The following is a 23,567-nucleotide window of genomic DNA, read 5'->3' as shown; positions in this document are numbered from 1 at the left end:
ATCTATGTGTCCGAAAGGAGATGCTGCTGGCGGCGGCTACAATAGGAATAGCTGCAACGGTGTTGGCGGCTTTGGTAATTTTCTGCGTCTATCTGAACCCATATCTGTGCGTATGCGGGGTGGATGCATACACGTTTGTTCATGTATTTGTATGTGCATTTCCGTCTATGTCTCGATGGTTTAAGGATCGAGCCAATAAGCGAGCAAGCAGGTAGATGTTGCGGTATATGGTGATATTAGATTATGCCTTTGGCTAACTCTGGCCTTACACTATGCAGCTTTGCTGTAGCTCATGTGCAGGTAAGCTGCGTAGGGGAAGGCGCGAGTGGAGGAAAGGGAAATAGATGAGCCACTGCGTTCGGAAATAGAAGATCATGGTATATCATTCTCAGACATCAAAACACTCGCCTTCGTCATCTAAAGAAGACAGGACTATACTCTACTGTCGGATGGATATGCGTGCATAGCGATTATTGCTCAATTGCCGCTTTTATTACGTTTTTCAACCATTTATTTCGAAACAAAATTCTGACAAAGCAGGACATGGCCTAAGCACCCTTTCTACTCCTAACATCCTCGCAAATTTTCTCTAAGAAAAGAAAATCTCTCACTATTTAAATGGAAAACTTTATTGAAATACTATCAGCATTCGCTGACTAACAATTCAAGGCTGGTACGAAATGTTTATTGTGTATATACGTGTGTGATAGTAAAACAGATTTCCAGATTACCTACTGAGTATCTATGAGAGCCCTTAAAACTAGCGTAGCGATAGATTATAAGAGGGAAAAGTGTTCCTTAAGACAGGTATTGGTTTAAGGAAAGGCTTCTCTCGTCTACTACTGAGACCATACAATGAGACCTATCAAAATATCAGCTAGCGCTCATCACAATAACGGAAGAAAAGGCTGCTTTAGTAAGTAAACAGACGTCACTCTCATTTCTTTTAACGAATCTTTCTAAGCTTACGTCAACGGAATTTATTGCTTCCCCTAATCACGCTCCAATGCATTATCGCCTATTGAGACTACAACTGATTGACAGTCTCGTAGACTATTTTGAGCTTTTTTGATGACGGTGCTATAGAATTTTTACACTTTTCTCCGTAACATCTGAGCGCGTTTATTATATTGTGCGCAAGTAATCAATAGGCACGTATGTTTGCTTTGCTGCTTACGCTCTAATACGCGACTCTGTCGATGCGTTAAGAGATGTTTGCCATTTTGAGGAAAATTTCCGTACTTGATTAATTTTACGCCGCGTTCGAATTTTCTAGAAACAGTACCTTTAATGCCGGTGGCTTGCCAATGCCGCATTTTCACTTGTTCACCATTATTGCTAAATGCATCAGCTCCTCTGATCCTATCACCTCCCATGACCCGATCGCCTGCAATGGCCTGCTTATATTTGGCTAGTCTGGCCTGCAAGGCTGCCGTAGCTTTCTCCGCTTTTTTGGCCCTTTCGTCTTTCGCGGCTGAGTCAGCTTTCTTTTGCTGTCTTTAAACATTCACGTGTGCGCAGTGAATATAGAAACGTCTGGCTTGCTAGTACCAGTTGATCTAAACAGTTAATTTTAGACTTAAACATTTTACCTTTAAGTGCCCTTAAAGTCCTCTCCTTATCTATACTCTGGTTTCTATCTATACGATCCAACCGATCTGCTTCATCTTGTGGTCTATAGTACTTGTATCCACCACCGGAACCAAAGCTAAACTCCTCGCTGTGACCTTCCGCTCGGTTGTTCCAGAGTATAAAACACTATCGTTGGGCCCGGCGGTGATGTTATTCCCGAAGTTATTTTAAGCTTCCCGTTGATAGCAGCTTCTAGGGACAGCGTAAGGAATACGTTTCCCTGTAATTGGGTTAGTTAGAAGGCAAAAAAAAGATCAGCCCCGTCGCCTATGTGCCTGTGCGTGTTTCGTTTCGATATGGACTTTTAAATGTTCCGCTTGTTCATAACTATAATATCATCATGTTTGTTTGCAAATAGACCAACAGATCGTTTACCGTTTTTGGCACTGGTGCGTAGCGGTCATTCTATGCATATGGCTTTTCTCCCATGTATAGAAATTGGCAGCTCGAGGTTAAGATAGATACTTGCTAAAAACAGGTTTTCTTAAAATATAGAAAATAGTATTAGATGATTGGTACCTGCATGGTTTCCCTTAAGTATGCATTAGTTTTACAATGTACTACGCAACCTCCGTGAGTAAATCAAGTCATAATCCTACAAGATGTTGTTTTTAACACTTCTCGTCTAATCAGTACCTCTACATAGCTTATGTCCAAGCAAACCCAGATGCTACCTTGAGCATTGTCACAAAAGTCTGACTGAGTGAAACAATATCCAATACATTCATCAGTAAGTTATTCAGCTAACGTTGCATGTAAAAAGGGTGAATGATAATACGGAGTAGACGTAGTTTCCGTTTAAACACGCCTAAGGTTTGACTATATAGGTTAGTACCAAAACCACAGCTGTGAATTACGAGAGTAAGCTTAAATAACAGCAGTATACAAAATACGTAGTATTATTATTTATACGTAATAATAGTAAAAATATTTTTGATAAAATTATATTGTCCCATTAACATTAGATAGCGCCGGGAGGGAGATGTCAGCAGAAAGTTCCTGTATGAACATTTATTTTATGCGTAACTATGGAGAAGCTTAAAGGAACGGAAATTGATGATACTTACCTTGGGCGTATCTCAGGGTTGACCCCGTTGGTCGACTATTTCAGCTTTCTTCTTTTTAATATTCGACGTCCCGAAAGTTCAGTATATTTACCAACTTCGACAACATCTATACACGGAAAAGCATAGTTGCCTTCAGATGTCACCTGGATGGACCGAGCAGACCTTAATATATTTGATGTGTTGCAGCGATGCTGCCAGTGCCCAGCATAGCTTATTGGGTATCCGACCGCTGATCTTGAGACACATTGTGGTCTAGGTTGGAACACGGATATACACACGGTTCGTTTCGTACTAGAAGCCGACCGTCTGACTGAACGCTTAACGGCGATACCAGACGTAAAACTCGAAACATAGAGATTACATCGACGCAGTAATCATATTTCGTCCATAATAATGTCCGAGGAAGCTTGCTCCGCAGCAAAGAGACGATAACAGCGTCAGAGATAGCCCAAACTGAACGATAAACAGCATTTTGCATGGGGAGTCGGCCGTCAGCTTAGCTGCAGCTGAACTACGGCGGCAATTGTCTATGGTCTCACTATGAATACTTACTTGTTCATATCACTGTTTTATTCCGTGCTGTGGCGTATTCCTGCTTAGCTGCGGTTTCTCAAGTTACCACTGTCGTAGGCTTTCTGGTAGCCGCACAAGGGACAGCCCCTTTTTGTGGACTAAGACATCCGATGGAGTTTCTTCATCCAGCCAACCTGTACGGAAGATCCCGATCAAGATATGCTCTTACATCGCGAGGATACCGTGCAGGATCTCCGCCCTGTTAGCTATAAATGTTGTGCCGCATGATATGAAGAATCCGAGCAATAAATTCAAGCGTTCGGCACGAATCACTGCACTGTCAAAAAAAAAAAATGGGCATATGATTTTTTGAAATATCACACTGTACCGACTATTTCTAAATTTTTTTGCGTAATATGTGAAGCTACACATGCCCTCTGTCGGCGAATTTAGCGATTTAATATGAATGCGGCTTTGGCGCACCGTTGCGCATTCGTCGAAGCACCGTTCGCAAAATTGTTTGCCTTGACCCAAATCACCTTCATCGGCAGTATTTATAATTTGTTAAAAATGTAACTTCGGGAACCGTTGACAAAGGACGAAGCTTTATACATTCTAAACCCTTTAATAGGCAGCTATTGAAGGCCAACTCTGGGGCCAACAGCCGCGCTAATTCCAGTTCACACAGCGTCTCTGAAAGTTGGTCCGTCTGAAAGTTTCGTAGTTTGAAAGACTGCGTGTGGGGTCACCGTTTGTTCAGCGTAAGTATCAAATATTACCTTGATTAAATTAAAATGCTTAATCCATGGAACGTCTTCAAAAAAATTTGCTGACCCCAGAGGCTTACGACAGATTGCTGTTTTGCAGATATTTTAAATGTTTTCCATTACCCTTTTTTTTTTACCTAAGGAAACTTTCTAACGTTTTCTTCCTCTTATTCGTATAATTTGATCAAGTCAAATGGATTTAATTAAAACTCCCTGCGATATTGTGTGTGTATTTCTACTGTAGTTTCATCATAATAATAGCATTTTAAAATAAATTATTTTTATTCAAAAGTTAACCTTGGTCCCCCTATTATTTCCGATAAATTCTATTTCAAAATAAAAGAGCAATGTGTTAAGATCCGTTAAATAGTGCATGCATTTTATTGAGACAACCTATTTTTACTGTAACAGCTTTCAGCTTTAATACCCAGTAGATCAGTTCAGATTGTAATAAAACATAAAAAAAAATATAGTAAACAAAAAACAAATTCCAAAAATCTCGGCGTTTAGACAGAAAAGTTGACGACTATGATCATAAGCAATACGGAAAATAGGCTAGAGTATGTGTCTTGAAATCAACATACCAGGTCTGTATACTTTCAAATCATTGCGTTTTTTTTTATTTATATATATATATATATATATATATATTTTAATTATAACTATGCTATCAACACGTAACGTGCACAGGTTATAGTTTTCCACTCGGCATCAGTACGCAAACTACTATTCTCCTTGGTGCCTCGTCGTCTTCTATACTAATCTTTTTGTTGTTGTTCTGCCGAACCAGATCTCATTAGATTGGCCTGCCGGAAGGCAATATGCTTCTACTCCAGTTTGTGCGTCGCCTCGAATTTTCAGCCCGTTTAACACGAGCGGTGTTTTTCTAAGGCTTTTTACACATGTTGTATCCGTCGTTATGTAACAGCAAGATTGAGTGGTGCCACAACATCTTGGTGCTTTCCCCGCATCGCCCCTACAACCATAGGCTTCGCCGCTCATGCGATTTGCTTGCCCACACTCATTCGATCTGTACATACATATACACATATGAAGCCAAAGGCCATGATCATGTGTAGTCATGAAAGGATATTCGTTTCCACATTTTCCAGGCCGCATTTATGCAGCAAGGAGTAAGCGGTGCGGGAATCGCTTCAAATATGTTTCTGGCAGGTACATCACCCACTGATGTGCAAGTCGTATTCGTGGGCGTCCCATGTTGGCAGTCGTTGGCAAACCAGTTCAGCAACTTTTAAATAAAAACGCTTTACCAACTTTGACACTTTTCTTACGGTCCCTGCTGCTATTGTGATTGACGTGAGCGGATGAAGCTGGCACGCCTACAGTGAAAAGGGGACTACGAGGATTCAGTGAAGGCAGAAAATGCTGAAGAAAGTCTAAAAGGCATAACATCATTGAACTGACTATCGTTACTTAGCTTCTGCAGTTTTTACAAAGCATGCAAGAAGTCGGGTATGTTACCGAAGACTTAATCGGATCGCTTGGTCGGTTGCCACAGATCGTGTACGCTCGTCCTGTGCTCCTTACTCTTCGTCGCTGTATGGAGACCCGCAAGCCAATAGCTCTATCGACGATCAATCAGATTTGGTCCTCACTTGGTGTCATTAGGCGGTCTAGCTAGCTTGATCTATTTTTTTTAAGTACATACAAATCGCCTATTGTAGCTGTGTGAACTTATTCTGCATCTCGCTGGACTGCTAAGGCCACTCGACAAGACATAACCGCACATTGTCAGTGATCACAAGCTTAACCGATGGTGCTCAGGTTACTCGTATGGAACAACCCGCCTTTCTCAAATCTCTTAGCACATCGCTCACGCAAACACGATAATAGTTACCATGGAGGCCAATATTTTTGTAACTTAACAGGATTGTCAACATGGGCCTGCTAAGCAAAGTTCCTCACAGCCCTACTCTGTTCCCTATCATTTTACCTTTGTGCCACCGGTAGTCAGTTTGATCAGCTCGGCCGCCGCTACGCGGGCAGTCTGATCAACGAAAGGTTTCATTCGGCCATTATCAGGATGAAAGGCCACAGGAAATGGGTATTAGAACCGGGGAAAAAAAGGAACCCAAGTAAAAGAAGAAAAAGGAGCTGAAGATGTTAGGATGAACGGATGAGGAGTTGCGATGTTGGGAAGAAGGGCATAAAGGCATTGTTAGGCCAACAGTAAGCGATGGGAAAGCTATTGTAGTGAAAGCCCGAAAACAACGGGAGTCCTTAAGTCGGTCGAAGCCTTGACGACAGCCTAGACATGACAAGAGGTCGATATGTAGCTAGCCTTTATCGGGCGGAATGTGTCACCAAAGATGTGTGAAGGAACTCTCTCTTTCACTGCTAGCGAAAAATGCGATGTTGATAGATAGCAACAATGACCCTTTTTTACTATCAGCACGCTGCTTCCTCTACTCGAAAAGGGCAACCTGATGAGGATCACTGATCGGATGTCAGCGAAACCCAGACAGGAGACTTTGTTGTGAGTAGATAGAAGAGAGCCATTCGATCACCACTTCAATCCACGGGCGATATTGGGTAGCACTGTAGGCGTGGCGCGTGAGGTTAAGGTGACTGTGTACAGGTCTCCGTATACCACGTGTAGGAGTTATAGATACAGAAGAAACACGCCATTTCGGATAAATGTTGTATTTTTTAACTAACTAAATCTTGGCGAAAGAATTGTACCACATAGGTATATTGCAACGTTCTCTTTGTTCTAACGTAGGCACGCTTGTAGCCTCTGCGAAAGTATGGCTCGCTCATTATTGACATCCGTTGTTTCAACCGATCTGCTTCCTGATTTAATTTATTAACATAGAGAGAAAGGGCCGGTTGCGAATGTAATTAAGACCTCTTGTATGACGAACAGCATTGCACATTTACCTTATACTTTTAAAAAGCTAATTAAATCAACAGTGACTTAGTACAGTTTTGTGTAGAAGGCAAATGTAGAGTGTGCTGTGACTCTAAGGTGTACACGTAGGCCGTTATAGAATGGATGCAACAACAGGAAAACCTTTTAAGATTCGTTCGTCCCTTGGCATCAGCGGCAAACGGCATGGCCTTCTGAAATATCATCCAGAGGAGGGTCAATTTGCTATATTATCTAATGCTTTTTGCAGTCATGGTTTTTCAATGTTTGTTCCTTCGGATGCGCGAACAATGTCAAAGCCGTATGGCTTTCTCCGGCCTGAAAGGCCACTGCACACGATTTATATAATAGACATAAACACTCTAATTCGAAAGTAAAATAGCTTTTAGTTCGTACAAAAAGAAATATGCGCCTAATCCATCCAGCAGAACATCCTCTAACTCGTGCATGTTATATAGCAGGTGCCTAACGATTCATGAGGTCTATTAACCTATTTTTGAAAAACCTTACGTAAGCCTTAAAGGTGAAATCTGATTATCTTCAAAAACACATGCCTAAAAAAAGCTTATTCCCTTTCGACGGTGCAGTCGTCGGAGCTAACCGTAGATCGTTCAGTCGTTCAGTTAGCGTTAAAATAGATCCAATCGAGGTTCGCAACGGTATCAATATAATATATTCCTGGCCAACTTCTGCATTCAATTCACTGGATATCTTCAGAAAATCACTACAAAGCTAGAACAACTTAAGCCTATAATATTTGTATTCGTATATCCACACGTCCATGCAATAACACGACCAATTCCTATGCCAAACTGTTAATTACATTAAAGCACCCGCCTGATCTTATGCCAAACGAAAGTGTGGCCACTATGTGTCTGGTGTAGTATAGAGTACAATAGTTACCGTTATACTGTGCGCGTTATGTTGCAGCGCCGAAAGCAATAAACCGCTGGATCGTTAAGGGGGAACAGGCATCTACCAGAAAACTCTCAACCCAAATCGGTCTCAAATCTACTGCAAGCAAACAGCCCAACCTCAAGGCTACCCCATTAGCTGGCCTGTGGCTAAGTTGATTGAGCTGCGCTTGACGACAGAAACGACGTCGGCGTAGTTACGCCACCACAGCTGGTGTCTTCTCTTAAAGCAGTATTATAAGAAGGCAGACAAGCGGCAGCGAAACAATAGGGCTTGTATAATTCAGCTGGGAGCGGTAACCATCTTTGGTGTCTCTTTTCCATTGAAAGGTGAAAGAAACCTTCGTTGCACGAGTCTCCTCGAACGATTTCGGGGATGAGCTCTTAGCTATACGTTTGTAACGAGGGGCTAACCTAACTGTAAGTGATCAATGTTGCTACGAACAGCTCGGAGAGGTGTAGTGGACGATCAGCTCTAAGCATTGTCCTAGATAACGAAGCATATGTAGATGGTCCATATCGAAGTAAAAGATTTTAGAAGACATGAACGGAATAAGTAACTTACGTTGAAATTTAATTATTTCAGTTGAATACTCAGTAATCCGAAGATTGAATATACTGTTGATGTAAGGTTGTTTTGCTCTGTTGCGTTCTAGTCGGTGACACAATATATATCCGTTGCTTCTTCCAATTTTCCTAAACGCTTTAAGTGTTTTTTTTTTTTTCTACTGTGTGAAGAAGTTCTCGGAATGACCTTTTTGTTAGGATCAGAGATTTGCCGTGTATTAGAGGATCTAATTGTAAAAAACCGAAAGTTGCGGAAATCAAAGCTAGCTAGAAAATCTCACTGAATTTATCTGGAATAATTTCACTAGACTTATAAATCATATGTCACGTGGTAACTATTTTGCCATTGCTGAAATTGAATGCAGAGATGGTCGCACGTCTGCGGTTACCATAGCAGTCCATTTAAAGGATGCGCATTAACTACTCAGACCACGCCACCCCCTGTACGTCAGAGCTGGAGTAACGAAAGTGCAAACAATAATAACCCTTTAAGCGCTTCCGGCTTAAACACGAAGCCATTATTCACAATGTGCCGGACAATTTCGAAAATCCGAGCACAAATAGCACGCCGTATCAGCTAGATTTGTCGCTGCATGTTATTTACAGCCCTCGTTATATTTGGGTTGAGTAACAAAGCGCAGTCTGTTCCATTATTGCTTGAACTGAATGGCCGTCTTGGCAGCGGAGTGGGTTTCTTTCCTATTATGTTGTTGTGTACAAATGCTTTATTTTGAAAGGAGCTGACTATTCTTATGAAGTTAGTAACAAAATTTGATTTTATTTTTGCTTTACACTTAAAGTACAGACAATCAAGTAGAGTGCATTGCCGCCTCGGGATGGTTTTTCATAGCCTTATTTAATTGCATTTGACTACGTCTCTCGTGGTAACGTCGAATGGTGCAGTGAAATAGATTACGATGAGATCGCACAGCATGATGGCGCCCAAGCGAGCCGTAATCCACATAAACTCTTCACCGCTAAGGAATAATTAATGTTTCCGCTGCATGGGCGGAAGGAGCCGTTCCCTGAAGAGCCCTATCTCTTTCATCCGTACGTCCTATACTGTCTATTTCTGTCTCATATTTTTCATTCTTTGTGCAACAGCAAGGGCCGCTGTTGTGTTCCCTGCTAGCAGTTCAGGAAACATTGGCATCGTCTGGAACGATACGGGTAGGTGCTTAGCAGATCGTGGCTCACAGCAGGAACATCCAGTGTCCTGACGGTGACTACCGACCAGCTTCGGTTGCCAACTTCGATTTTGTCCTTGGCGCAGATGTAGCCACTCTCGTAAAAAAGTACGCATACACATAAACTGTATTAAGGTAAGCTGGTTTGGTTATCGAAGCAGTACATGTATGATTTGGTCACATTGAGAATAAGTTTTTACGTTCGCCATGAAGGTGGATGACATTACTGGGGATTAACAGGTACAATATAAGTTATAGTTGTAACCTTGCAGCACACTGGGTACGAACCTGATGTAGTGAAGTGATGAAGCGCGGCGATGAGATTTCTGAGCGTGCGAGTCTTGACACTTCCAACGGACTTGTCGCTATTGTAATGTTCAGAACCGTGGGTAGCTTTCTGAGCAGACACGGCTGCGTACGCTGAGACTGCTAACTGCCAGCAAGACAGGAAGGTAATGGCAAGCAGTTATTCAAATGAATCTCCACCTTGCTCAAAAATGCCGATTCTCGCATCCTTGGGCGAACGAGCGACAACGAACGAAGGACCCGATCTCCTATCCAAAGATTCTTCCGATCGAGTTGGACCCATTTTCGGGTTTATTTACCACTTATACTCAACACTGTCAATGGTTTTCCAAGCAAACGCTCATCGATTCATTTCCGAAGTCTGTTGTTACTACCTCATTAGTCGCATTATTAACTGACGGCCCTAATGTGGCGCGAAGTTATGCTTCTGGAACCAGCCTAACCAATACAGTATGCGTTATATGGACTGGTTAATTAGTCTGAGACGCAAAATACCGTACACCATGAGGTTGGTAGTCGTCTTAAGTTTAAACGCCAGATGCTAATTTTGATTTATTTGGGCTTGCCCCATAGCATCGATTTACATGGAGCAATTACCTCGACATAATCATTACTCCATTTCACATTTGTTTATAGGTTGCCTTTTACCAACGAGCTATTGAAAACATTATGCTTCGGGGGGCGAGAATTGACGACCACTTACTTTGAAATGTATGCTCCTTTATGAAGATACTTCACAACACGATTTCGCTTGCTATTTCCATATTGATACAAGACACAAAGTTACAAAATGTCGTTCTATTAGTATTCCCTTTCTATCAGGGTTTATTCTATGAATATTCTATCAGAGTTCCGACACGACGTTCTGTTATACAATGCGATGTGACATCTAGTCTCGAACTAATCTGCTTCAACAACTTTTTTTTTTCAATGTTTGAGTAATGGATCTAATATCAGAAGTGGTAAACGGGTTTTCCCTGCGTTTCAGGTGACCATGGATATCGCGAGCTGCCAATTATGTGCATTCTTGATCTATGATTTCAATACCTAGAACATGTTGCAATCGGCTCTAGGGATGATAACGTGTTAGCTCCCCAAGGAAAAGAAACTATCCGAAAGATAAACTTCGCTGTAACATCACTCATGCATACGGTATTCATCAGTCGTTCTTTTAGCATTCCGCAGCTAGCGCTGCTTAAATAACCGAACCCGGAAAATGAAGACTTTCTTTTAAAACCAAAGACATAAAAAAAAACATAAATTCAAGTTAAGTTAGCTCACATATGAATCATGGTTAGTGTTAACTGAAACAACTTGAACCATGATAGATGGATGAGCCGCAATCCTATTGCAATCCTCATGTACAGATATTCATTCACCTAACACATCAGAAGTTTTTGACAAGAATGATAGATTGTGTATATAGGGGTATACATGTGTAGTTATGGATTACCTCTACTTCGTTGCCAAGTTCACTTCACAAGACATTTCTGCTTTTTTCTCTTACACATTAAAACACAGCAAACGGATGGATCAATGAACGGATGGCAAAAACAGGAACCAGATGGTAAAACATCGCCTCCGCATTCGAAATGCTCGTAACCAAGTAGCGGAATTGAGCTCGTTGCTAGAAATAACGTGAACACGTATAGACATTTGCAATAGTAGTTATTCGTTGTTTCTACTCTATTACCGTCCTTCCACTGTTTAGCTCGTTCTCATCGAGTCTTCGTCACAAGGGGATCAGCCGCTTTGAGTCAAGGATAAAGGCCTAGTCGATAATGTCTTCACTGTTCCTCGTATCTGGTTTTCGGTAAGATCGGCAGGGAAGGCACGCTAGCGTTACCCGCCGGCAAGGAAATTAAGATGGCGGAGCGTCTCCAGGGAAATTTGCCTTTTTCGGCTATTGGCAGAAGCCAGGCTTCGGCAACGCACACAACGATTTAGTTTGGCATTCAACCCAGCGGCAGCTACAGCGGTGACTCAGATCGGTTCTGCAGTCTCGAATGGATACCCTGCCGCCCGAGAGTTTTGCGTCGATCTCGAACAAAAAAGCCTTTCTTCGCTCTTTGGCGCAACGCACGTTGAGCGACGTCGACTGTCTATTGTCTACGAGCTCCACTTGCAAAACTTCTCTTGAGCTACTCTAAGTTGTTCTTTTGTCAGTACGTTTTATAGCATACGTATTTCTCTCGAGTCAACTCGTAGTTAGACAGTAGGTGGTTGGTAGTTCTCCAGAGTTTTTTAAGTAGCCTCGGGTGCTGCGTATAGACAGACGAAAAGTGAACTTGCGCCTATTGAACAGTATGCGGCGGGCTGGGCGGTTCTTCTACCTGCTAGCGATGGGTGGTTCGCAGCCAGCAAGCTATCCAAACGGATAGACATCAGCCGCCCGTGCGCGAAGCGTGGCATTACTAGCGAAATAGCTTCGTGCCGAAGATAATCGAATGGACGAAAGCGCAGGGCACAACAGCAGAGAGAAGGGCTTGGAGTGTTGAGGGCTTGGGGAGGTATCGACGTTGCTAGTATACTTAAAACAAAGCATCTTCATAGGTGTGTGTGCGTGTGGGGTACTCGGATGACTGCTTAGATGAGACCGTCGTAACTCGGCTTGTCCAGCTAGACAGACAAGCATAAACGAGTCTGGGCGATGTAATGTGGCAGCGTGAGAATGGTTCGCTGGTTGCGATGGATATAGCCGTTGAACAACCACGATTGAAAGAAACAGAGAGCGATTAGCCCTGAAGGAACGGAGGAAGCAGCTGCCGCTAATCTGTCGTCAAAAAAAACGAACTGAGAATTGATAATAATATATAATATTAAAAAATAAACAATAATCCCATTTTCTGCTTCGCCAGTACGGGCTCGTATCGAGTTCTCTATTTGGTAAGCCTTCCACGAATCGCTAAAAGCCGGTACCAAGGCTTGTTGCCGGAGGGACAACTAGGAAAAAGTTTCGTTATGAATTGTTGTTATTGTAGTGGCACTGTATGCAATAACCTTCGAATAAAATAGGTTTCTAATAGAAACAAAATCAATATATGGATAACTGATTTTTCGGTTTTTGTCTAAAGTAATGCTTAACGGTAGCATCGGCGCAGTCGTTTGGACGGAAAAGCCTCTGACTAAGACAGTTGCATAATTGGTTTTGCTTTCTTAACCACGGGTTAAATGTAAAAAACATAGTATCCTTATGATGTCTCATTTAAGCATCAATTCTTTATAATATAGCGTTATATAGTAACAGGAACAGATGCAAGAACATCAAGCAGGAATGATCTCTGTAAATTTAGCAGAACGGTCGAATAATGAGGAACTCATCCATATAGACGGGTTGTATTAAGTTCTGCTTAAATTGGGATTTATAATTCCAGATATCACTTTAGCGAATAGCACTTACAGTTATAATACATAATAATGGTATCTCACATATTATTTATCCTTGCGCCATTCAAGGCTTATAAAACCTTATAATTTTGTAAATTTTACACAGGGTCTTTTCTGGGGCTTTATTGATATCTGTATCAAACCACACGGTCAGAACAATCATTCATTTTAAAAGACCTTTAAACGTATCGTTTATTTTTTTCAACAGTTTGAACCTGTTAGGCTACACCGTGCCTTTAAACAGCCTGCCAAAGCAAGCTTTTCTAAGCTTTGTTTCCTTCATGAACTTTTATTGCTATTTAATCACTGGTCTTCTGTAAAGTTGGACGAATCCGTTTTAACGCTCCCTCGACAACAGCACTATCAGTTTTTAGCAAGGCGCGGGTTTTTGGAAAATATTATTGTCGATGGAAAAAACGACGAGAAGAAAAACGTTTTTGTACTTCTTCCGTTTGTGGTGAGGTGTAAAGTATCGGTACTATGAGTAGATCCGAACCTATATGCTGTGGTTGAATGACTCAATATTGGGTCGCTAGCCACAGCCTTTCGTAGCATCTACTCCGGGCTATATAGGCCAATATCTTGGATGTATATAGTGGCGTTTATCCACAGTGCCCGCGGGACTTCTAAGAGCCAACTGTCATTTGGAGCAAATAAATCGGAACGTTGATGCAATGACACTGGAGTGCGTCCTGCGGGACTAACCGCCTAGGCTGGCTGACTGACTGACTGCCTACAACGACTTCTCACAAGCGGAGCTATGAACGAAGCTCCGGCCCCTTTGCGCGGCCATGGCGTGCAGTGCACCCGTTATATTATTTACTTACTGTCATGGGGCATCAGGTAGATTTGACGCCGGAACACGGCTAAGCAGAAGGCGTACACCTGCCGTCCTGCTTGACATCCCTGAGGACCTCGAGTTGATACCTAAGACCGTTCGCTATGTAAACCAGACCATAGGCTGAGCAATGGTAGTATAGCACGAAAGAAAACAGCTTTAGGAGTCGTTCGGTAGCAGAACCGCAGTGGTGGCTTTGAGGGACGCATGAAGGTGTCACAACCAATTTCTTGCAATAACTAGCTTAGTTTTGTGTGCTGACTGAGTCCAGGTCGGTGCTGAGGCTGAGGTGACATCAAGCTAGCAAAATCCTGACTTCGGTTCTGCGCGTTGCGAGCTCATGGTGCAGTGACCGGCCAGCCTCTAAAGGCAAGTTCGTGTTGGCATTTTCCACAAAGCACGTGTTACGCCAAAGGCACAGCGAGACCAGAGAGAAAACAACTTAGGGAATAGAAGAGAGAAGCACGAGTCAATGTGGGGCTTGAGGTTGATAGATGACTAACCAAACTGTGAATATCTAAGCTTGGCTATTAATTATGCGTTTATTTACAATACGTTAATTGATGAAAATTGTTAAAAGCGAATTTTCTTCATTAGTTGGCGGGTATTTAGTAATAAATAAGCACTAATTAAAACCAATACGTGCTACGAAATCTACATTACGAAATACTCATTTTACTTCTATTACTCCGTCGACTGTTTGTATACCTAAGGTTGTATCCGAAACAAGTTTGCAAGGCTTGCTCTGAAGAAGGAACATCTTTAAGATAAACACATATGCGCCTAAATATTTCGCCTATCTTTAAAATGAAATTCTTATCAGATGTATTTAATTATAATCCTACCTTTTGAACTAAAAAAGTATTTTTTTGCAAGTATAACCGTCCACATAATGCCCCCACCACGCACGATCGATCTTCAAAACTACAAACAAAAAAAAATTTAAATATTCATTGTATACAATTTTTCGTAATAACATGAAATAACGATTGTAGGCGTTTTATGTTACGAACAATTAGGCTGCTGAAGATCTCATATGGAGAAGATGACGTAGTGACCTAGTGGACAACAAGAACAGCGGCACGGCGGGGATCTGACGTTTTGTCTGTTTTTCAAGTCCCCAATGCATAGTGAAAATTAATTTTATAATGTCCTTACTAATTACACTCATTAACTTTTAACAATATTGCAAATAAAAAGGTAAACGCCCACGTGGCCACTAATCATTTTCTCATAACTTGTACATGGAAGTTATTGAAAAATACATCTATAATTTCGTCTTTGGTTTAAAGGGTCATCCGTCTCGAAACATCAACCAAAATGCAGAGCGAGGGTAGACGTCCGAGGCATAGAGAATGCAAAACCAAGCATATAAGTATAAAGGAAACTAGAGAGATGTGTTTAGTATAGGGGAAGCGGAGAACTTTTTTGACCTGCAACTACGTCAATGACAATGAAACAACATATACAGCCTGATACATTACATACAATGTCTTCTGGACTGAAAATATTTTAAATATACATGGCGATGGTTTAATTTAAGCATTGCTTGGCTTGGCCACATTAGATAGCCCTCGACTGTTCTTGGCAGAAATCCAGTGACAGGACGCATCAGAAACGTGTAGTCAGTAGTCCTCAATTACAATCCTCCTTTACTCCTTATTTTTATAGAAGTAATCGCATATAGTTAACAATTTGACTTTCTAATGATTAAAAACGCTAACATACGTGTAAAGCATCGAAAATGGTATCTTATAGTGGTGATGTCGAGAAAATTGAACATTTTTTAAAATTATTATTCGTACCTGTATAAAATGCTGCCTAGATATTCTGTTGTGTAGCCTATGGCAATTTTATGGTCAGTACTCCATGCCAAATAAGATACTCCGTATATTTAAAGCATTCCAAGAGCCCAACTATAATAGTAGCTTACGGTTAACGTAATACCTTGTGCTGTTCTGTGGTTTATCTAAACAACCGGTTGAAATCAATCTGAAGGCCTAGCTCAGATGCCGTGCACACGTATATATAAATCCTGTTTGGTGTCTCTGCAAATAAATAGGATACCTTTTTGGCCTTTTCTGGTCAGAAATCTTTAGATGTGCGTGGCAGGTATATGTTGAGTAAGACCAGCTGTCTTTGTGCAACGGGGGCCAATTTAGCTTGCTTACTGGCTTTTTCGAGCGGATTTGTGCCCTCATCCCAACTGGGGTTCTTCCCTCGTACCCCTCAACCTGCTCAACTAATTGACCCTGATGAGTGTCATGGACGCATAGCCATAAGAAGAAAGAACGACACTGCCCTCGACCGTCATGCCTCAGGACTTAGCGGCTTCAAGCTTCGTGGAAAAGCACACACCACAAATGCAACGGTAAGCATCTGTCAATTGGGTTACCCAATCCTTATTTTCCTTTGCTACCACTAGCCATCGTAGAGCAAAAGTTCAGTCCTTCAATTGCACCAGACGATGACTTCGTCGATCTTCTGCCAGTCGAAAAAAGTGTGAAGTAGTCTGTCTTTTTTCGCTTATCAAAGGCACAACGCGGAAACTGACGGAGAGTTCTCTAGCCCGGATAAGGTATTCTTGAGTGACGTTTGAGCTTCCATTCGTCATTTGGACAAACAGTAATTTATTTAAATTTGCGCAAATATTTTTCATTCTCGTCGCGAGAAAGGGTTCACCAGCAGCGTCTTAGTACCGCTAATAAAGTGGTCCTATTTTATTTTGAGATGGCTATACGACGTCTCAGTTACTGAGTTAGCATTCTGCAAGTATTTGCCCGACGTCAGAATACCACCGAAGTTTTCTCGATGGCTAGACCTTTCGAAAGGTTTTTTATTGGCAAACAGAAAGACAACCGGGTATACTGAGTTAACAACGCGTCAATCAATCTATTATAATAGCGTCGGTCAAATCAAATAGTTATATGTAAAGATCCCTATAGAGCCGTTGACCCCTATAGGCTAAATAGTGTTGCGCAGTTTACAATATTTATCAACTTCTAGAGAAGCATGAAGAAATCTATTTCTGCGTATATTTTTTAAGCCTCAAGCCGCTTTGATGTAAATACAGAATAGTGAAATAATGTTTTTTCCTTTTCACAGTTGCATAGAATTTCAAGCTCGGGCAAGTGTCCTTACCTGTTTTTGTGAGAATGAATGTTTTCCTCACAAAGGCTCTGCTGTGTAAATTTATACTTCAGTCTGTCTTAGTCATAGTTGAGGTCGTACAAAACCTACTATTCCGTTACCGTTGCACAACATGCTTCATCGAAAAGAATACTACCGTATTATGTTGATCCTAAAATTTAGTTATCTTGATCCTAAAATGTAGTTTCTATACTCCTGTTATATGATCGATACGAGTTCACGAAAACCCATGCATTTTTTGAAAAAAATGTCCATTTTTAGTCACTTACATTGTTGGCCCGTGTAGACCCACATGATGGGATTATATGATCCAAAGGTGGGTTTTGCGGGCCTACAGTAATTTTGTGCAAAGACAAAATAAATCATTGTATAAAACGAAAAATCAAATATCTTTTTTTGGAAGGGCTTTCATTACGACTAGAGAAGCCGATACTTTATAATCAATTACTGACAAGTTAGACAGGTTAAAAGTCTGGATTCATCTGCATGACGTTTCCTTAGCCCAGACGAAGACGGCTTTTAGCCCAGACAGTGGCACATCCGCGGGTTGTAGTGCGTTAACAATATTTTGTTTCTCCGCTTTTTAAACTTTGCGCGGCGGCAAAGAAGTCTGTATAATCGTCGCGATTATGCATGAGTCTGGTATTACTAATTCTTTCATAGAAAATTAAATTAATTTATGCCAAAAAAGTCGTTAAAAGTTGTCAGCACAAAAGCAATCTAATGCGATACGTTGTTGATTACAACGATATAACGATACAAACCAGCATGACGTAGTACGAGATTATGATGTCTTTTGCGGTCATGTAATGAAACCCATATACGGATCCCCACAAAACGTAGCTCACTTTCAGTTTGTTTTCAAAATGTAATTTTTGGGAAAAGCGAAAGCGGAGTGATAAAACGAGCTGTCTTTCTTGCTTCTTTACCGTTCAATAAAAGCACAATTGAACGAGTAAATATATATATAGAGAGAGAGAGTTATCGTTGTCATATATCGCAAGAATTTAACCAGGGGTAACTTGTTGAAGGTTGGTATTCAGACTCGTGGCGAAGAAAACCGTTCGCAATGTTGTGTGTATCAGCTTTACCGATTTTCTATAGTTAGCTTGCTGCGTGCTGCTGGGATTACACGCATATTAAGCACACGCCACGCACTCTACGGCTTTCTGCTTGGTCTCGCTTCCTCTTGCCGCCCACCATATTATGTTGCAGCGCAGCAGAGGTTCAAAGTTGTATGGGAAGCACAGACATCGCTACCACTACTACGGGTTGCCACGGTTGCCAGTGCAGTAGCACTGGCAACGGATATGGCGGCGGCGAACAAACGATTGTCTGCAGCAAGCTCAGCTGCGCCATCCAAGCAAGCATTGCCTCTACGAAACGCTGATTCTAATCGTCGTTAGAGCATTACAAGAAGTGGCTGAATTTGTCACGTTGCCACTTCAGTTGCAGCACCAGTCGATGCCCACCCTCACTGGCGCAAGTGTTATCCGCTGTGCTGACGTCGGCACGCTGAATCACAACCCGCGCTCACCATAGAGGTGCAACCAACACTCGATGAGTCGGTAAGCCATTACCATCTACAAAGTAAAAACCAGCATCGAGTACAACAGCAGCAGCAGAGGGCAATAAGTAGTACACTTTATTCCTCACGAAATCGGAGCCATGACACAGGGTTAGGCAGACGTTTATCGACCCAGTGAGGTAACGGCGGTAAGGGGATTGCTGGGCCTACTCGGAGAAACAGGAACTCTTTGCCGGCACTGGACCTGTACGTGCTGGAGAATATCGGTGACACTAATTCCTGGATTCAGGACACACGACAAAGCATGAACCGCTCAGATAGATGGGTACATGCAGTGAAATGAAGCAGTATGTGAAGTACTGTGCATTATCGTAAGCCAACTGTGCCAAGAACGTGGACGGCGTGTCGGGAGCCTGGCAATGGAGTTCTAGTCATCTTATCACTGGTTGAAGAATTAACAGAGACTGTCTTTTTTTCGGTTTGATGTATATAGCTTTTCGCATTTTCACCAACAGATAGTTTCTGCTCTTATTAATCAAGTGGCACGTACTTTAATATTCGTCAAAAAAGGCCGATCTTTATTTAGTTCTGCTTGTGGCGCAAAAGGATTGCCGAGAACCAAATTTTGCAAAGGTCAAACCAACTAAATATACATCCAGTAAACACTAGTCATCATAAACGCCATTATGCGCTCCGAGTAGAAATTAGGCAGCGTATGTACGGTTCGGTGCATGCAGACTCAACTTGGGGTCATCGCGGATTACTGGCCAAATGTTCCTAATAGGGGTTCATTTGCGCATAAAAACGAGACATTTATTTTTCTAATGAATTCTTTGTTCCGACGAAACGGCTTTTCGCTAGCAGTATATAATGTGTAACTTAGCTATAATTAGCTAGAATGCTTCTAGACTCTCATAAGCTAGTTTCCGCTTGCAACAATTCGTATTACGCCGTCGTTTAATATCACATTCAAATAAAGACTTGGTAGAATCTTCTTGGAATTGCTGCAGGTGTGGGGCGTTTCGGTATAAACGCTCTCGCATCCCTTCGTGGGTTCTTCTTTCCTGCTGTCAACTAGCCACTGCTATTTCTCGATACGATAGATAAACAATACAACAGATAGGGTCGATTACGTTTAATGGTCTGTACAGCGTCTCTGTTTTTAAGCCGAAATGTAAAGATGAATTAGTTGCGCTAAACAAATATTGTAAAGGTCGGTGTGTAGTCGTACATTCGCTGACATTTTCTCCCTTATACCCTTCCATTAGGATTATGTCGCGGCCGGGGTTCCAGATAGAAACTCGTCGAACACAAAATCGCCAACACAATCGCTGGCCTATCGGGCCGAAGGTAACTTATTGGCGATATCGTTACAGGTATGATATTTACTCGTATATAATCTAACAAGAATCAAGTTATCACCAGGTTTTTGTTATTATTTCTCTTATAAATGTACATATGATCTTAGTTTGACGAAAGAACCCGTCATTGAGGGTGCATGACTTTTTCATGTTTAATAATAGAATAACAAGACGGAGAACCTATCGGGAGCATGTGCCGCAGTTTCTATCATACAATGACTGACTAGCATATTGTCAGTATGTGATAAGTTATGGGTTAAAGGACTTACTACTCGGGCTTAATAGCGTTGTGTGTGATTGTTACACTGGTTTGCAACATATTCCTATCGAGGCAGGAAGTAAGCAGAAACAATAACATCGATCGCTTATGTAAACTTTGGATGTCTCGATAATACGTCAGTTGGAATACGTGTGCTGTTGGACATATGGAGACATATGATGTTTCTCATTTATACTCAATTTTCATAACAGTAAAAGTTGCTGGATGATGGTAATTTTGTGAAACAGAACTCTCCCAACTGCTTCTTCTGCAAGAGGTCCTCACGAAACAGCCCTTTAGATGTCCTACTGCGCGCTTCCGTTGCACTACTACTTATTGTCTACCGCTCACCACTCTCCGTCGCCCCCTCTATTCAATAGCGTCCGTTGAAACATTTTCAAAATCGCAACTCGAAATGCGGATGGCTTATCCGCTTGCGTACCTGTTACTCATTGCCCAAACTCGTCAACGTTGACAGCGTCATGGTTCGTGGGTGTCGTTATATATCCATTGTCTATAAATATAGCACAGTAGGCGTAGGAAGAAGGTGGAATTTTGTCTTATGAACAAAAAATTATCCATCTAAAATGTGTTGACTGCATATATACACACATGTGTGACGTTATCAAACTTGCCTTTCAGCGCATAATGACTAAAAATTTTCGAAGTGGGTGAGACGAAAAATGTGTGTACTTTCGGCTATTTTAGCTTCCTGAAAGCTGGCTGTCCGTAGAAGATTCTATCAAGATCTATCGATCAAATGATTAGATTAAGCAAAGCGACTGAAGATATATAAAGTCATTGTTTCTATTTATTAAACAATGATGTTTAATGTCAGTTACTCCTCCCATTGCTCGTCACAAAAACTGTCGGTTTGCTATGGATCTACTCAAATTGTCAAAATGACGACCGCGGCAGCTGAGACTCAAATAGCGTGACGTGTCACCTTAAAATAAAAAAACTTTGAAAAAAACATGTGTGCACGATTTTTATTGCTAGTTTTTTTACCGCTTTACAGTGTCACCTTCAGGATTTTAGTTCGAAACAAAGAAAAATAGTTAGGATATATAATTTCTCCGAAAAAACACAATGGATGCACTCCTTCATGTAGCACAAATTTCCCAAGCTAAGATCCACTTGATCTTCAGATTTTCATCAACTCTGTAATTACCATTCAATTATTTGCTATCGATCGCAATCTTATGACAAGCATTTCTGACACTAACGCCTAACAAGCAAATGTACCTCAGCTATTACGCTTCCTATCAACTTGAAACCGGCATCTAAATGCGTAAGTTCATTGAGATTGGCTGCAACTTGTTTAAGTTGACGACGCGAGCGGTATGAAATGGGTAAACACTGGCGCATACCTTTTCCAAAAATGTCTTCTGTTTCAATCCAGGAGACACATAAGGTAGCCACGGCGGCAACAGCGAAGCCAATGAAACAAAGTTTGTAGCGGAATGCGTGCTCCTGTGTAGTCAGGGCACGAAACTAGTCAGGCAAAAAATAGGCAGGCAGTGAATCAATCTTCGATCTTCCGGCCTTTTTCATTTCTGCTTCACTCTGACGCTGCGTGCATCTGCTATCTGCAGCAGTGGCGGCAGCAGCAGAAGCCGGGTCGTAGCATTTGAAGCTGTACGAGCAGTAACAATGATCCCCCACTGGAAGAAGGGGCAAGTGAAGAAGTAAAAAAATAGAGAAGCCGAATGCAAGAAGAGATAATAACAAATGAAAAGTAATAAGAAATGCCTCGAGGGTAGCGACAGCCGCTGCCAAAGGAAAAGATATTAGATTCCCATCTGGCCCCTTCTGCCAGCCTCAAAGTTGTCTTTTGCTCTCTCGACTTCTGCATAAAAAGCAAGCGGCACCAGCACGGCAGGCGCGAATAATGAAACGCGGGCACTCGCGCTACTTAACTCTCACCGCGTTCACTACAAAACGGACGGGGAAAGCTGGGATAAGAACAGAGAGACATTAGATGATAACAAGGACGGGAATGTGGCCAGCAAACGTAAGAGTTTTCACACTCGTACGAGAAAAGGCCGCTGTCTGTACAAGAGTCGCGAATTGTGTGAAGTGAAAATGTATATGATGACTGCGTATCGACAAGTATGAGTTGGTCCTTGCGAGTGGTATGAGCAGGCCGGTTCATCGTATCATTCATTGCAGGTATTTGTGTACCAAACTTTGACAGCTAGAACTGGCAACAGCCTACACGACGAAAGCCTAGCTGGAGTTGGACATTACCATTTACTACGATACGATTTAGCTTTCGCACTCTTTGTGGTCCTATAATTGTATGAATGATTTTTGCCGCTACTATGCCTATACAATAAATTTTACAAATTAAATCAATGCAAAAATTTACCTCAGGATTGTAATGTCAAAACTGCGCACAGTTGCCAGGTTCAGCGTTACGTAAGTAGTAAATCCATGCTGTGAAAGTACTCGATGTTGGGCCTACATTTTTCTGAGTTGGCTCTTGCTTTCCGCTTGCCCAACAGACACTCTTCATAGTAAAGGCCACAGTGACGAAACATCAGTCATATGGGAAATGAACGGCGTTATTGATGGCCATATTTTCTGTTAGAATTAAAAGCAATGTCGCTAGAAGTATAGCTACGTGCTAACACCGTGGGTGCGAAACACGCGCAAGCGTGTCCATCTACGATCACCGTAGCGTCACGTATGACCGAGCACTGCAAGAGTCAGCTGCTGTAATCCCGTACAACGAACACAAAAAACATGCGACTATTCATTTAGGTAACGATGTCGGTATGTTTGGGCGTTCTCATCGATACAGTCTGCTTGAGACGGCCTTGAGCCGCAGTGGGCTTTTGTCTTCTTCGCTTCATTTTGATTTTTACAAATTAAAATTAGTAGAGCTGCTTTGACAACATTTACCGCTGAGTCAGCGGGATGAACAGCGCCACACGAAGCGGGCATATCACACATACAAACGTAGCAGCATTTTGCCAAGCTGTGTTGATATTCTCAGAAGTATTTCTATAGTCTGTTCATTCAGCTTACCTGAATAGTGCGATTAGTTTCTTGCATATCGTTTGCTCGGATATCATTCCTAAAGACTCATCCATAACTCTCGTTCAACGGTATTCACGTACAAAATCGTTTTGCTTTACCACATTCATCTGTTAACCCAAAAACTCTTATAACTGACTGTCTTTTCCACGACAGATA

General features: G+C 41.8%; 1 long non-coding RNA gene across 1 annotated transcript; it reads right to left on the bottom strand.

The window, feature by feature from the left end:
* Positions 1-636: 636 nt before the first annotated feature.
* LOC147758966 (uncharacterized) lies at positions 637-23,120 on the bottom strand. The gene is made up of 4 exons (XR_015319739.1): positions 22,738-23,120; positions 2,700-3,549; positions 2,008-2,115; positions 637-1,852 (listed from the first exon to the last, which is right to left on the bottom strand). It is a non-coding gene; the product is annotated as an uncharacterized LOC147758966 (long non-coding RNA).
* Between the last annotated feature and the right edge of the window lie 447 nt (positions 23,121-23,567).

Source organism: Varroa destructor, unplaced genomic scaffold, assembly GCF_002443255.2.
Source record: "Varroa destructor unplaced genomic scaffold, Vdes_3.0 BEIS01000001.1, whole genome shotgun sequence".
Classification (NCBI taxonomy): domain Eukaryota; kingdom Metazoa; phylum Arthropoda; class Arachnida; order Mesostigmata; family Varroidae; genus Varroa; species Varroa destructor.
This window is presented reverse-complemented; position numbering and strand designations above follow the sequence as displayed.